Source organism: Equus caballus, chromosome 2, assembly GCF_041296265.1.
Source record: "Equus caballus isolate H_3958 breed thoroughbred chromosome 2, TB-T2T, whole genome shotgun sequence".
Classification (NCBI taxonomy): Eukaryota; Metazoa; Chordata; class Mammalia; order Perissodactyla; family Equidae; genus Equus; species Equus caballus.
In genome coordinates this window covers 29,343,964-29,357,793 of record NC_091685.1, presented here as the reverse complement: position 1 = coordinate 29,357,793, position 13,830 = coordinate 29,343,964, and positions in this window count along the sequence as shown.

The following is a 13,830-nucleotide window of genomic DNA, read 5'->3' as shown; positions in this document are numbered from 1 at the left end:
AGCATTTATTGAGTGCTTATTGCATGCCAGGCATTGTGCCAAACCCTTTCCATCCATCCTCTTGCTCAGTCCTCAAAATAACTCAGTGAAGTATGGCTCATGATTTTCCCTCTTTTGCAGCTGAGCTAAGAGGCTCAGAGAGATTAAGTCACTTGGCCAAAGTCCCCCAGCCAGTGAGTGGCAGAGCCAGCATCAGAACCAGGAAGTTATAAACTAGTGTCATTACCAGTTATTGGAGCATCCTGTAAAGCTATAGGCCAAGAGATGAAGAGACAAACGTGGAATATCAGTGGTGCCCAGAGCTTTTAGCTGCTACATTTTGCTGCTTCCCTCTCTACACATCTTCTCGTTTATTTATTTTTACTGTTTATTAATGAAAATTTCAAACATACAAAAGTAGAGAGAATAGTATACTGAACTCAGGTAACCAAACCCTCAACTTTTAATAATATTTTAACAATCTTATTTCATCTATACACCCTTGCACTTCTTTTTTTTTTTAAAGATTGGCACCTGAGTTAAAATCTATTGCCAATCTTTCTTCTCCTCCCCCTCCTCCTCCTCCCCAAAGCCCCCCAGTACATAGTTGTATATTCAGTTGTGGGTCCTTCTAGTGGTCGCATGTGGGATGCCGCCTCAGCATGGCTTGATGAGCGGTGCCATGTCCACACCCAGGATCCGAACCGGCGAAACCCTGGGCTACTAAAGCAGAGTGCACGAACTTAACCACTAGGCCATGGGGCTGGCCCCCCACACTTCTTTTTATGGAATATTTTAAAGCCAATCTTAGACATCAAGTCATTTCTCCCATATATACTTCAGTAAGCATTTCTAACTGATACGGATTTTTTTTTTCTTACATAATCAGCATGCCATTATCACACCCAACAAAAATAAGAATTTTTTAATATTATCTAATTTCCAAACCATTTTCAGAGGTCGCTGATTGTCTCAAATATCTTTTGACAGTTAGTTTGTCTAAATCCGATCCAAATAAAGTCTTATACATGGCAAATTTTGTTGTTTCTGTCTCATCAATCTCTTTTAATCTATAGCAGTCGCCTTCCCTCCCATTCCTCTATGCCCTCGATCTGTCAAAGGAAGATTCTGGGTGTTACGGTTCTTATTTTGACATATCAGGACCTGAAGTTTAGAGAGGTGAAGTGACTTCACATCCCCCAGCTAAGAGACAGACTTCTCATTTGGGACTGCCCCCAATGTCTGTGTTACTAGTGGGAGGAGCTTTAGTGCCAGAGGGGGTCCCAGGTGTCAGGCAAAGCAGCAAGAAGAATGGTCTGGGCCTCGCAAGGAAAAGGGAGGGATGGAAGGTAATGGTAATTACAACATTATTTTTGATTGATTTAATGCTTACAAGTGGCTTGGCATCTACTGAGAGCTTTATAGCACTATTTCATTCAGTCCCCACAAAAACCATGAGTAATTCATATTTATCCCCATTTTGCAGATGAGAAAATTGAGGCACAGATCAGTATATGGAGTTGCCCCAAGTCCCCCGGCTAGTGTAGGCAGAGCTGGAAGAGGCTGATTTAACCCCAAAGTCTAGGCTCTTTTTGATAGTCACTAGAGAGGGTACTTTTCAGAAACCTGAGATTTTGAGGCCTCTTGGTTCCAGGAGAGAACCCTGGCCCAGGGCCCGGACACCTGGGCTTCATCTCCGGCTCTGCCAGAGACAAGCAATGTGATGCCCAGCAAGCCCCACCCACCTTCAGTTTCTTCATCTGCCAAACAGAGCAACTGTAAGAGATGATTCCTGAGGGTCCTTCCCCCTCCCCAGCGGCTGGGTTCTCAGAGTCCTCCTGGGATGGATGACGCAGGCATGGGGGCAGTGATGCTGGAGAGGAAACCACTGCCATCTCCCCTTTCATTGCCGCAAAGCTCAGGCATTCTTCAGTGCTTCCTCAGTACATCATGGAGGAGATCCTTTCCACGTGTGTGCTGTTCTCCCCCTGCCCTCATGACTCCCCTGGAGGGGGGAGTCTGCCCTGCCTCTTCCTCTGTATTTCCCTTCCAGCACCCTCAGAAAGGAGGGGGAGGGGAAGGGAAGGGACTATTTTTTTTCATAGTTTGAGATCCCTGTCATATGCTTCAATGACATCCTCTTTGAAGAATCATCCCAAATCACAGGATCAAACCAACAGGTCATTTGATCCAGAGGCTAAACCCAGAGCAGTTGGTAGAGGCAGGTCCATGGGGTCTGGGGCATGATGCAGTGCCCCAGATGCCAGGGCAAAGGCCACTGGGCCTGGCCCATGTGCCATGGAAGGGTCGCGGAGCATCTCAGGATCTCACCACTCAGGGCCAGGAGTCCCACAGGCCTGTTCCCGCTGTCCCCAGGTCCAGACAACCATAGTGGGCAGCTACAAGAGCTCTGGGGTGTGGGTGGCCCTTAGAGAAAGGGATTACCCCAGGGGACATGGGTGTCAATAGGGTCTGTAGGGGGCTCTACATCAAATGATCCTGAAATAAAGTATTGACAGTGCTTTATAAACTATGAGATGCAATAGACCCTTACTTTAAGGCCCTGAGAGTACAGAACAACAGTCAAGAGGCTGCCCTGGGCACTAATGGATCTGAGTTCAAGTTTAGGCTCCTCCACCTATCAGCTCTGTTACCTTGGTAACCAGTGTCTCAGTCTCCTCATCTGTAAAATGAGAGTTGGGTGGAGTAATGATCTCTTTGAGCCTTTCTAGCCCCGAGAGGCTAAGGTTCCGTGTCTGCCCCCAACACTCTACTCCTTGCCGAAAATTGATGGCACAGAAGTGGGAGTCCATTTGCCCAGGCACATGGCACATATCTGGCACATGACAGACACTCAGCAAACATTGTTGTTAATATTTTCACAGTCAGGGGACTAATACTGGCTGGCATTTACTGGAGAGTTACTATGGATAATCCCATGGTCTGTGTATTATCTATTGCTGCATAACAGATTTCCTCCAAACGTAGCAGCTTAGAACAATGATAAACATTGATTATCTCACACATTTTCTGTGAGTCAGGAATTCAAGAGCAGCTAAGCCAAGTGGTTCCAGCTCAGTGTCTCTGAGGATGTTGTAATGAAGATGTTGGCTGGGGCTGCAGTTCAGTTTATCTTAAGGCTTGACTGGACCTGAAGGAACCACTTCCAAAGTGGCTCACTCACATAGTTGGCAAGTTGATGGGAGGCCTTGGTTCCTCAGCACATGTAGCTCTCCATAGGGCTGCTTGAGCATCCTCATAGCATGGTGGCTGGCTCCCCCCAGAGCCAGTGATCCAAAAGAGCAAGACAGAGTGGCAATGTCTTTTATGACCTAGCCTCAGACATCACACACTATCGTTTCCACTGTGTTCTATTGATTACACAGACCAACCCGGATACAGTGTGGGAGGGGATTGCATAAGGAGGCAAGAATTATTGAGGACTATCTCAGAGGCAGGCTATCACAGTCTGTCCTAAGTGTTTTATAGCTATTAACTTATTTATTAATTCATCAGGGCAATACTATTATCATCTCTATTCTACAGATAAGAAAATGAGTCACAGAGAGATTAGGTAACTTGCCTAAGGTTACCCTTCTAGAAAACGATCTGAGGCATTTTTATGGACTTAATGTTTGTGTCTCCCCAAAATTCATATGTTGAAGCTCTAACCCCCAATATGATGGGATTTGGAGATGGGGCCTCTGGGAGGCAATTAGGCTTAGATAAGGTCATGAGTTGGGGCCCCAGTCCAATGGGACTAGTGCCCTTAGAGACACAAGAGAGCCCACTCGCTCTCTCTCTCTTCACGCACACATGCTGAGGACAGGACATGTGAGCACACAGTGAGATGGCAGTCATCTACAAGCCAAGAGAAGAGGCCTCATCATGAAACCTACCTCGCTAGCACCTTGATCTTGGGTTTCCCAGCCTCCAGAACTGTGACAAATAAACTTCTGTGGTTTAAGCCACTCAGTCTGTGGTATATTGTTATGGCAGCCTGAGCAGACTAAGGCAGGCACCGAACGCATGTTGAGTTCAGGACTTGAACTCAGAGAGTCGAGCTGCTTAGCCCTCGCTCTTAAACTTCCACTCCCTCTACTGCCCCATTAACACTGGCCCTGACGTGCCCTGATCCCTGCCTGGCCCCTGGCCTGTGGGCAGAGACTCTCTTCACTGACAGTGAGGCCCGGGTGGCACTGAGAAGACTGGAAAAGGGACTGGAGGAAACCTTGGGGCAAAGTCAAGGCCCAGGGGCTCTGTGCTTACACCCCAGAGAGACAGTCTTGGGGGCCCACTGCCCACCCACCTGGTCTGCTGCTCCCTGCCCCCACCAGCTTGAACCTTGGGTTTGCCACGCACACCCTCAGGACAATCCAGATCATAACAGTAAGCAGGAGGAAAACAAACTATATTTAAACCGGCAGTTGCTCCATAAACAAAGCTAAAGACAAGTGACCGTTAGGAGAAAACAGTAGAAACACACGTCAAGATCAGGTGTCAATACCCATAATACATGCAAGTTTTAAAAATAAGCAAAGGATACAAAAAGGCAATTTACAAAGGAATAAGCCCCGATGCCCTCTCCCCTAAAACAAAAAGGCAATTTACAAAGGAATAAGTGCCGATGCCCTCTCCTCTAAAACAAAACAAGGTGCTCGTCCTCACTAATATAAAAAATCCCATTAAACCACAATAAAATCTGATTTTTCTTCCATCAGACTGATAAAAATATTAAAGATTAATAATATCCAAGGTTGGTGAAGGTGTAGAGAAACGGACATTGCTGCTCCTCTTGACCTTGGGGGAAGGGGTGCAATTTGACAAAATCAAGATGTAAAATATTCATACATGTGACTCGGCAGCTCAGCTGTTATATTGCAAGGATCTGTCTCATCAAAAAAGTGGAAAGATGACAGAAAGATATAGTTAGTTAGTTAGCTGGATATAGATAGATAGATACTCAGATATATAGGTCTATTTACATACAAGGACTTTTGGGCAATATTGTTTGTAGTGCAAAACTTTCAAAACAATCCCAGTGTCCACCAATGGAACAAATAACTAAACTGTGTGTGCTCACATCATGTACTAAAAAGCAACAAGAATGAATAAATATTGCCGCCTGCAGCAACATGGATGAATTTCATAAAGAATGTTGAGCAAAAGCCTACATGCTGTATGAGTCTGTCTGCATAAAGTTCAAAGAAGACAAAACTAACCTAGGCTGTTAGAGGTCAGGGTCCTGTTACCCTCGGCTGGGGGGCTGGACGCGGGGTAAGCTGGGCTCCGGGAGCGCTGGTGATGATCTGGTTCCTGACCTGGCGGTGGGCTCTGCAGGCACAGCCACTTTGTGAAAATCCCTTGAAAACTGTACCCTGATGAATTGTGCACTTTTCTGAATGTATATTATACTTTTTTAAAAGTTTATTAAGAAAGAAAACAAAAGTATACCCCAATAAGCATTCCACCTGTCCGTGCATAAAATGAATAAACATTTATACAAATATTTCTCCAATTAACAAAATGACATTGAGCTTTCTATATTGAACACCAATATGAAAGATGTCAGCAATATATTGTTAAACATTTATACAAATATTTCTCCAATTAACAAAATGACATTGAGCTTTCTATATTGAACACCAATATGAAAGATGTCAGCAATATATTGTTAGGCACAAACAGAAAAATATACACCACTTATATGTTTTCTGATTCTTTTCTATTAAAAAAATAACGTGTATGTAAATAAATTTATCTATCAAACATGTTGTACAGGCGTAGAAAGTGGCTGGAAAGAAATCCCCACTATTAAACAGTCACTGTTCCTACGGATTAGGACTCAAGGGCTGGGGCTCCTTACCGAGGCCCTCTAACGAGCCCAGTAGGAAATCTGAGCCACAGCTGAGTGAGCTGGGCCCTGGCCAGGAGGCCAGAGGGGACTTAGGGTTTCTGGAAGCACCGTGAGACCCTGGAGCAGCCAGGTCAAGGCCGGAGGGAATGCATTTAAAGGCCCCTACAAGGCAGGGTGAGGACAGGAGAACAAGCCCTGCCCTCATGGGCCCCCGTAGGGGAAGGGAGAATGAAGGAGGGGGCACAGCCCTACCCAGGGACCCCATTTAATCATCACAGCCCTGTGAGGGAGCTGATTGTCTCCATTTCTCGATCAGGACACCAAGGTAATGTACCTCACCCAAGGTCACACAGGTAGTACATAGAACAGCTGGGCCTTGAACCCAAATCAGTCTGAACCCCAAGTTAGTGGCTCTGCACTGGGCTAGCGGAGGAGGCGGTGAAGACGGCAGAGAGGAGCAGGCTGCCCTTGGCAAAGACTCAGAAACCCAGCCCACAGGTCTTTGCAGGGCTCAGAGCCTCGGGAGCCCCCAGCCCTCCAGGAATCACACAAGCAGGTTCTGCCTAGTTCCTGCAGCCTTGCCACCCAGCTGGGGTCAAAGCTCAACCACTAAATCCGGCCCCCTGGGCTGGCACCACCCAAAATCGATCCCAGGGGTGAGAGCCTGGTCAGTCTACTGTGCCTCTGCACACAGCCACCCCTTAAGCCCCCAATTCCCTCTCCACCCCCTCACTCCCTCTCCCCTTCACCCCCCCACACACACCCCAGCCACTGGGCTCTGAGTCCCTTGGGACAGGGAGCCTGGCTATTGGGCAGAAACAAGGGTGGGCGCAGTGGCTGGAACAGCCTGGGTTCTGGACTCAAGTTCCTGAAGTCAGAGCCAGATGTGGCCTGGCTGATTGTCCTGAGCAGCTTAGAACCAGCTAATTCGCTGATCGTTGGGGGCGGGAGGTGGGGGGCAGCAGCCAGTGGTTGTGAGCCTACCGTGTACCAGTTTTCTTCAGTCCTTACAACTGTGAGAAGTAGGTATTAGTGTCTCCATTTTACAGATAAAGAAACCGAGGCTCAGAGGGGAAGTAATGTGCCCAAGGTCACCCACAGCTTGGACTCTAGAATCAAAGAAGGCCTAGATTTTGAGCCTGGCCCTGCTACTTACTGGCTGTGTGGTCTTGGGCAAGTTCACCTCTCTGAGCCTCAGTTTCCTCATCTATAAAGATGATATTAAATTAATATCCAACTTATAAAATTATTGTAAGGATTAAAAAGGGTAATGTTAAAACTCTTAGCACAATATTGGGTACAGAGAGTTTCCTTGGTCAATGTTATGATGATTAATTCAATGGTCTGACCAATGAGAGGATGCACTCCCAAAGAGCAATGGGACTAGAGAAAGTTTTTAACCTTCTCAGATCAATCCAAGAGGTCTTCCTGAGAGAAGAAGCATTTCCGTCCCATTCTAACTCAAGACCATGAGTTCACTGGGCGTGCATGTGGTTGTGGTGGGGCGGGCTTGAGGGACATTGGGGAGAAGGTGGAACAACTCCGGTAGGGAGAGTTGCCTCAGTCTGGTGTGGGGGTCAGGTCAGGTCTAAACACGGGCAGGCCTCCAAACCTCGTTCTCGGAGGATGTCCCAACAGCCAGCCTGGGCACCTTGGATGATAAACAGGTTGTCACCCTCTGAGCCCCAAGTGAACCTGATAAGTCCTGGCAAAGCTGAGGAGAGGAGAGGAGGCCCGTCTATAAATACTGCGTGACTCAGGCTCAGTGTCCCGTTGAAAGAGCTGCTTGTGTTTATGGCTCCGTTGCTCTGGGGAGGCGTTCCAGCTCAGGGAGGAAGGGCTGGGCCACCCTGAGGTCTCAGACCTCCCAGTTTGCTCTGCTGGAGCAAGTCTGGGGTCTGGGGCCAGGCCCACCACAGCCTGGCTTAGTGTCCAGTCCATTATGGGACTCAGAAAAATCTCTCCCCAGTCTGGGCCTCCTGTCGTCCAGGAAGTGAAACATGTTGGCCCTCCCTGCTTTTGCCTAATGGGCTGTGAGGCAGGATGCCCTAGTGGTTGGGTATACAGAGTTTTTTGTTTTTTGGGATTTTTTGGCACCAGAAAAATGTGGGCTTAAGTCCCAATTTCATCCCGTAAGTAGCTTTGTGATTTTTTTTTTTTGAGGAAGATTAGCTCTGAGCTAACATCTGCCACCAATCCTCCTCTATTTGCTGAGGAAGACTGGCCCTGAGCTAACATCCATGCCCATCTTCCTCTATTTTATATGTGGGATGCCCACCACAGCATGGCTTGAGAAGTGGTGCTAGTTCCACGCCTGGGATCCAAATCGGCAAACCCTGGGCCAGCAAAGCGCAACGCACAAGCTTAACCACTGCACCACCAGGCCAGCCCCAGCTATGCGATTTTTAAACCAGTAACTTTACTTTCCTGAACCTCAGTTTCCTGAACTATAAAATGGGGATAATGATGGAAATTCCTTCATAGGGCTGTCATGAGGATGAAAAGAGAGCACATATAAGGCACTTCGCACAGGAACCAGCACGTAGCAAACCCTCAGTTAATGATAGATAGGTATTATGATGACAAATTAAGCTATCTGTTTAAAATACTTTGAAAAAGGGGATTCTTGGGGATTTGGTTCCTCCAGAGAGAAAATTAGGGAGTCGGTGGTTACCCCAGATCTTTACCATCTCTCTGCTTCCCAAATATGAAGAGCCAAGGTACAAGAACTAAGACAGTTCTCAAGATTGATAGGGAAGGGCAAGACACCGTCATTTAGAAAATACCTACTGTGTGCCAGCTGCTGTCACTGACATCATCATCTCATTTCACTCCCCCACCCCCAGCAGGGTATAACTCCCCTTATAGACCAGTAAACTAAGGCCCAGGGAAGTTAACTGAATGGTAGAGCTGGGATGCGAACCAGGTCTGTGTGCCCCTAAAGTGCCTACTCTGCATGGCCTACTGCACCACAGTACCTGGCTGGCTCCCTGGTCTAGGAAGGTGGCCAAAGAAGGGACAGAAGTGAGAGAATAAGGAAGGAAGGACCAAGGAGCTTGGCAACAGTTTAGATGACTGTGGAGAACTAGAAAGACAACTGGAGATAGGGAGCTGGTTAGGAAAGACACATGACTTTAAGGTGACTGCTCTGTGGGGTCAACCAGCAGACATAGGGAAAAGTAAGACTGAACGCAGAAGAAAGGTCAGCCTGGAATGGAGGGAAGAGTCCTTTGCAAAACTGACTGTCTGAAATTACTTCTGAACTTACAACCCCTCAAGACCCTCTTCTGCATGGCTTTGAGTGGCCTCTCTGTATTACCCACCTCAGGGCCTTTGCATGTGCTGTCTGCTCTGCCTGGAATAGTCTTCCTTTTCTCAACTGAGACATCACCTCTCCAAAGAGCCTTTCTTTAACTGCTCTATTTAAATAAGTCCCCATCTCATTACTTCTGGACTCAGCACCTGTTGGACTCAGCACCTGTTTGATTCTTTCTTTATATTTATCACAATCTATACTTGTTTTACTCAATTTCCTTATCAATTATCTGTCTATAAGTGGAGAAAGTATCACCCAAGAAAGTATCTGTTCCATGAGTAGGGGGATTGGATGGCCTTGTTTACTGCTATATCCACAGCTCCTGGCATACAGTAGGAGCCTAGCTAATATTTGTGGAATGAGTGAATGGTCCAGCCCCACCTATTTCCTAATATCCCCCTTTTTCTGATTCTCTACTCCTTTGAGACTAGTTTCCCGTTATTTCCCCCATCACACCCTCCTCAGTCTCCCCTCCTGTGTGCCTCCACTTGAAATGCCCTCTCTCTCCTCTGCCCATTCACACTCTGCCCAAGGCTTAGCTCTTGCCTCCTATAGGAAGCCCACTCACCCCTGGACCAAGTTCCCTTGTGAAATGAACAACCTATGCAACTCTGCATGACGGCCCTGCTCCAAGAACAACTACTTTTATGTGACCTTGGGCAAATCACTTCACCTCTCTGGGCCCCATTTCCCCCAGTTAATTCTACCCTTGGGATTGTATCTAAGTGAAATAATCCAAAAGCAGAGAAAAGCCACAAATGCCCAAAGACATTCTTTGAAGCATTATCTAAAATAGAAGAAAAAGGAGCTGGCCCTGTGGCGCAGTGCTGAAGTTCAACACAACTCGCTTCAGCAGCCTGGGTTCATGGGTTCAGATCCCAGGCAAGGACCTACAGCACTCATCAGTGCCATACTGTGGTGGTGACCCACATACAAAATAGAGGAAAACAGATGTTAGCTCAGGGTTAATCTTCCTCAAGCAAAAAAAAAATAGGAAGATTGGCAATAGATGTTAGCTCAAGGCGAATCTTCCTCACCAAAAAAAGGAAGAAAAAACTTAAACAACAAAAATGTTAAATGTTAATAACAATAATAAAAGGTACTGGTTAATGAGTGTTTGATCAGGCCAGGCTGTGAGCAGGGCATGAAGAGCTGTGGTTAAGAGCAGGGGCTCCACAGCCTCAGCCTCACCACCTATTCTCTGTGATCTGGAGCCAGTGACTTAACCTCTTTGAGCCTTAGTTTCTTCATCTGTAAAATGGGGATGATAAAGCTTCCTACCTCATGGGGCTTTTGTTGCTGTTGTTAAGCAAACTTTTTATTAACTATAATCCAAATACAGAAAAGCATGCAAATAAGTTGCAGCCTGATGAATTTTCACAAGATAAGCCTGGTCAAGTGACCAGCAAATAGGACGGTTTTGAGGGTGACATGAGACAAAACCCAGAAAGTACTTAGGGCGCTGGTAACAGATGGCCAATGTTATTTGCTCTGTATTTCATGGGCATTGTGCTAAGCACTTATGGGTATTATGTTTATTCAATCCTCACAGTAACCATACGAGGTAGGCACTAATATTACCCTCATTCCAAATAAGGAAATCTAGAGTCAGAGAAGTTAAATATGCTGGCCAACATCACAAAGTGAGTAAATGACAGAGATGAGAGAGGAACCCAAAGCTTTTGCCAAAGCCCTCCTCCCAAAACCCTTGATAAACTGAATCTCCAAGATGCCTACTGCAGCATTGACTAATAAGTTAAAAAAAATGGATGGTCAATGACCAACTTGGAAAATTGTGGTCTTCTGAATTCTTGAGTCATTTAAATAAAGATTTATCGAGCTCCTACCATGTGTCTGGCATTGTTGTAGGCACTGGAAATACAGAGCAAGCAAGACGGAAGAGTTCCCTGTCCTCATGAAGCTCATATTGTAGTGGGAGAAGACAGACACAAGAACAAAGAGAATTTCTGATAGTCATAAATGCTTTCAAGAGAATAAAACAGGATAATGGGATGGAGAGAGACTTGCAATCAGGGGGACTGTTTTAGATAAGACATTCAAGGAAGGCCCCCCCAGGAGGTGACCCAAACGATGTGGAGGAGCCGGGCGTGTGGCAGCCTGGGGGAAGCCCATTCGAGACAGAGCAGCAGCAAGCTGGGCATCTTTCAGGAACAGACAGAATATCATGCTGCCATTCTAAAATATCATTTTGAAAACTAAAATCTGGAAAAAAGTAAAATGCAAATGTACAGGAGACACTAAGGTGATAACCGTTACAATAACTGCGTACCTTGTCCCAACCTTTGCTAGAGAGACAAAATTCTCAGAAAAGTGAAATAGTTAATTTATTGGGGTGGTGTGATCATGGGTAGTTTTTTTTCAATGTTTTCCTTTTCAAAAAATATCTGCTGTTGTCACGTTATTTTTCTGCAATTTTTCAAAAGTCAAGAAAAGAGAAGCAGCATTCCAGGAGTCTCATACAGACCAAACAAGACAGTTCTCTGATTACTCGCAGGTTATGCACGTGACATGGATATATCATCTTAGTGAAGCAGGCTGTGCAATCTCAAGCAAGTCACATTCCCTCTCTGGGCCACAATACTGTACTTGCAGGATGCCACATCAGCTGGTACACCTGCCAAAAGTGGGCCCCTTGTGAATGAAGGCATTGGCAAAGTCAAGCCTTTCTGCTATTCATGTGACATATACTTATAAAAATATTTTTTTAACAACAGGAAAAAAAATTGAATCATTAAAAAAAATCAATCAGGAGAATGAGACAACAAGCCACAGACTGGGAGAAAATATTTGCGAAAGATATATTTGATAAAGAACTCTTATTCAACACATACAAAGAACTCTTAAAACTCAGCAATAAGAAAATGAACAACCCAATTAAAACATGGGTCAAAGATCTGAATAGCTCAGCAAAGAAGATATAGAGATGACAAATAAGCATATGAAAAGATGCTCACCATCATACGTTATTAGGGAATGGCGAATGAAAACAACAAGGAGATACCACTAAACCCATCAGAATGACCCAAATCTGAAGCCTGACAACACCAAATGCCGGGGAGGATGCAGAGCAAGAGGAGCTCTCACTCACTGCTGGTGGGAGTGCGAAATGGTGCAGCCACTTTGGAAGACAGTTTGGTAATTTCTTACAAGACTAAACATACTCTTCGCATACAATCGGCAATCATGTTCTTTGGTATTTACCCAAATCAGTTGAAAACTTACGTCCACACAAGCACCTGCACGTGAATCTGTATAGCAGCTTTATTCATATTTGCCAAAACTTGGAAGCAACCAAGATGCCCTTTAGTAGGTGAATGGATAAATAAACTGTGGTACAACCATACAATAGAATATTATTCAGCACTAAAAAAAAGAGCCATCAAGCCACATAAAGACAAGGAGGAAATTTAAACGCGTATTACTAACTGAAAAAAGTCCATCTGAAGAGGCTATATACTGTATGATTCCAACAATAGGACATTCTGGAAAAGGCAAAAACACGAAGACAGTAAAAAGTTCAGAGGTTGCCAGGGATCTGAGGACAGAAAAGGATGGAGAAGTGAATTACATGGACTTTTTAGGGCAGTGAAAATATTCTGTATGATACTATAATGGTGGATATAGGCCACTACACATTTGTCAAAACCCATACACACCAAGAGTGAAGTCTAATGTAAACTATGGGCTTTGGGTGATGACATATCATTGCTGGTTCACTGATTGTAACAAATGTACCCGTCTGGTGCACACGGTCGGGAAGGCTGTCGGGGGGTGCAGGAGGTATATGGGGACTATCTGTACTTTCTGCTCCATTTTGCTGTGCACCTAAAAATGCTCTAAAAAAAATAAGGTTGTTAATCTTTTTAAAATCAATATAAGAAAGCAAAGAAGCATTGTCTGATACAATTGTTAGCTCAGGTTGGGGAATGGGAAATTCTTGGAAGATCTTTGTTCCTTGAGGTCTGCCACCACTGACACGGGAAGGAACAGAAGGAAGTCAGTGTAAAATGAAGGTGTTGAACGCCTGCTGCACGCAGAGCTCTGCGCTGTATAGGAATTTGTTTTTTCAACAGCCAAATAAAAATGTTGATATTACAGGAAGGGGCAGAAAATTATAATAATAATTCCCGGTTAACAGTGAGGAAACCGAGTCTGAGGAATACAGATGTTCCCAGTCACCCTGGTCTGTCTGAGCCCAGAGGCTGGGCTCGAAGCCCCAGGGCAGGTGAGGGCTCTCTCAGCCCCCTGCTACCTTCGACACTCCACAATTCTGTGAGTTGATTTGTCTCTTGTGGGGGACCCTGCTCACTTGGGCATTGGATCCCCGGAAGGACAGTGCTGTGCCCTCAGGGGACTCAGGATTTGACTGCCAGGAGCTCAACTTCAGGCCGGAATTTCGCACCTTCCCAGACCCTAGACTGCAGGTGGAGGCTGTCTGGCGGGAGAAGGGCCAAGTGCTGCCTGCTAGGCTGGGAAGGGTTGCTCCCATGCAGAGGGAGGGCTCCTGCTCCAGCCCTCGGCCCTCGGCCCTCCGGCCTCGGCCACCTGTTCCCCAGCCCCATCCTCCCCACCTCTCCACCTCGTCTTTGGAATGCTACATCCAAGAGCTGGTGGGGCCGGCTGGGTATTAATAACTAGACTCTGACGTGTGTGCTGA